Source organism: Mus caroli, chromosome 6, assembly GCF_900094665.2.
Source record: "Mus caroli chromosome 6, CAROLI_EIJ_v1.1, whole genome shotgun sequence".
NCBI classification, from domain to species: Eukaryota; Metazoa; Chordata; class Mammalia; order Rodentia; family Muridae; genus Mus; species Mus caroli.
Window position 1 is genome coordinate 19,135,912 of NC_034575.1, and position 3,633 is coordinate 19,139,544.

Consider the following 3,633-nt stretch of genomic DNA (forward strand, 5'->3'; position numbering starts at 1 on the left):
CAAACTTTATATGCCCCAATATAGGGGAATGCCAGGGCCAAAAGAATGGGAATGGGTGGTTAGGGAAATGGGGGGGGCGTATGGGGGACTTTTGGGATAGCATTGGAAATGTAATTGAGGAAAATATGTAATGAGAAAATATTAAAAATTAAAAAAAGAAAAAAACTGAACTCTCTTTGCTGCTGCTCTGATTGTTGTCCCTCCCCTCATCTCATCCTCTCCACTTCCTCTGAGATTATTTTTACAGTTTGTCTTCTTCTTTGTAAACACCATTTCTCTCATTATTTCCTCAGGCTTTTTTATATTCTGACTCATTCTCATATTCCCAGATGATAAAATCAGAACAAACAAAGCCAAACACTCAAAAACAAAATTGCATAGAACCTTGTTACTACTTGCAGCTTTTATTTAACCTTCAAGATTATAATGAAAGACTCAGAGGTGTAAACTCAACCAAAGTTTATGCTTTTTACTTCTGCTTACACTTTAGGAATGATTTCTTCTTCCTCCTTTGGCCTGAAACTACTCAGCAGTATCACTTGCCAAGTTATCAACACTATGTTCTTTTATGGTTCTCTTTATTCATTATCCAGTATCTAACTTATACATGAGAATATGGTAGAAGCAAAAAAGGCTGAACACAGGTTCCAGACTTCTTCTAGATAGGAAAGCTACATTATTTACCTAGTTATAGTGGGAAAACTGGAGGGGAAAATGTAGTTAAATATAAAAAGCAAATGATAAGGGGATTAAGTATTTTATATATTAATAGTACAACCCACAGAAAATAAACATAGTAAGTAAAGAGAGTTGTGGTTTATTGAGAACTGACTTTTTTATCATTTTTTATTACGTATTTTCCTCAATTACATTTCCAATGCTATCCCAAAAGTCCTCCATACCCTCCCCCCCACTCCCATACCCACCCATTCCCACTTTTTGGCCCTGGCGTTCCCCCGTACTGGGGCATATAAAGTTTGCGTGTCTAATGGGCCTCTCTTTCCAGTGATGGCCGAGTAGGCCATCCTTTGATACATATGCAGCTATTAAAAGGAATGAATTTATGAAATTCCTAGGCAAATGGTTGAACCTGGGGGCATCATCCTGAGTGAGGTAACACAATCACAAAAGAACTCAAATGATATGTACTCCCTGATAAGTGGATATTAGCCCAGAAACTTAGTATACCAAGTTATAAGATACAATTTGCAAAACACATGAAACTGAAGAAGAATGAAGACCAAAGTGTGGACACTTTGCCCCTTCTTAGAATTGGAAACAATCACCCATGCAAGGAGTTACAGACACAAAGTTTGGAGCTGAGACAAAAAGATGGACCATCTAGAGACTGCCATATCCAGGGATCCATCCCATAATTAGCCTCCAAACGATGACACCATTGCATACACTAGCAAGTGTTTGCTGAAAGGACCCTGATATGGCTGTCATTTGTGAGACTAGGCCAGGGCCTAGCAAACACATACGTGGATGCTCACAGTCAGCTATTGGATAGATCACAGGGCCCCCAATGGAGGAGCTAGAGAAAGTATCCAAGGAGCCAGGGAAATCTGCAACCCTGTAGGTGCAACAACATTATGAACTAACCAGAGAACTGACTTTTTAATGAGAACTGGTTTCAACCAACTGGTTTGGAGTCCTGGACTCAACACTTTGCTCTTCACAACTTTAGTCAAGGTGAGTTTTGTTTATTTTCTGTTATAATAGAATCACTAAGGCTGCATAATTTCTAAAGAAAAGAGGCTTGTTTGACTCACAGTTAGAGCACTGAACATTCCCACAGCATGGTCCTGGCTTGGTGAGAGACACTCTTAACTGCATTCCATGGCAGATGTTATCACACTGCCAGTATCACATACAGAATAAGCCAGGCCAGGGCAAGCAGTTGGCACGATGACAGGGAGGGGGCATTTTGTAACAACTTACTTTCCCAGTAACTAACTTAGGATCTCATGGCATCAACCTAGTCCTTAGAAGGGCGGTGTCTCCCATACTCATTGAAATTCCCTTCTCTCACACTGCTGTTATGGGGACCAAGATTTTAACTCATGAGCTCTGGAAAGGCAAACTACACCCAAGTAATTTAATGTGTTCTCTGTAAAGTGGAAATATAATTGAATTCAAAATATAGTTATACATTAAAATTTTAGTTTAGACAATAAAAAATTATTTGAATAAGTCATTCATTTGCCTAAAGCTTAGTAATCATCAATTATTTCATTATCAAATTGTCTACAGAAAATACTACTGATACTATGAGAAATGAGAAGGGGGAAGAGATTAGCTTTCCATGTGTTAAATGCCCTTTACTACAGATGAATATTTGAAATGGGTGGAGAATGTTTGTGTGTGTGTGTGTGTGTATGTGCACGTGCAACTGCACATACTCATGCATGTGTGATGTGTCACAGCATTTATATCAGTGTGATTGACTCTGTATTGCCTACTGTTTATCTATTCATTATCTTAATTGTTTAGGGGATTGTAATAGAAATTGATAGTTGACCGTGGCATCTCTGTTCTTCTCCTGCAGCAGAGTTGCTCACCTTGTGGTTCATTAAAGAGATTTCCTTTTCCAGTGTCTTCGCAAAACCATGGGAACCTACTACTGGGTATGGCCAGTGAGATGCAAAGGTATGTTATGAAGACTTTAAAAGACTATTCCTATTTTTTTTTCTTTTGTGGCCTGGAATGTTGATATAAGATATTTGAGGAGCCATACTTGATCACAAATCAGACCACTAAAGATTCTGTGGTCTCAAAGGTCTGGACACAGATGATACTGTAGCAGCATCTCTTTATGAACTGCTTACTTTTAGATTCCTTCTGCGAAAAATAAACTTTGTCACATAGGACTGTTATTTTCATGCTGTTGTCCTTGCTAGTGCTATGTGCAGCTGTGTCCAACTCTCACCAACAAGAATGCTATTCAATTACACTCCTCAATAATTTTGTTAAATTTTCCCTATTTTATTTGCAGACTAAGATTTCCAAATTTCACTCACAGAAGACAACAGGCACAGTATTTGAATTACAATTTTCATTTTCAAAATATATTCTATTGATTCATATTATGTTCTACTTATCCAGCACAAACTCCTTGCTTTATTTCTTTATTATCTTCATTTATTATTGTGGTATGAAAAATCTCCAAAGAAATAATTGCTTCTTTAGATGAAACGGTAGAAAGAGGATGATTAATGACAGTCTGGAAAGAATAAAGGGAAAACCTTGAAAAACCATGAAGAAGTTAAAAAAATATTTTGCTTCCACAAAGAGAACCATGAAAAGAACCATTTATTTTAGGGGGGACATTGTCATGAGGGGTGAGAAATATTGAGAAAGTGGTATTTTTGCTCCAAAGCTTCAATCACAGTGTAAGAAGAATGCCTGCTTTATAAGTGATTGTAGTGTGTAAGGAGGAGGCCAGCTCCAATGAAACACAGTAATCAGGATTTAATAAGTATGGGTCACAAAGGCAGGGCAAGTCATTGAGGCTGAATTAGGATGATGAACAACACAGACCTGTAACTATGGAAACACAATAAGCCAAGGATAATTCTGAGGCCCTGATCAGTTTTTGTTTTGCATTAAATGCCACCTGGAAAAGAAGGA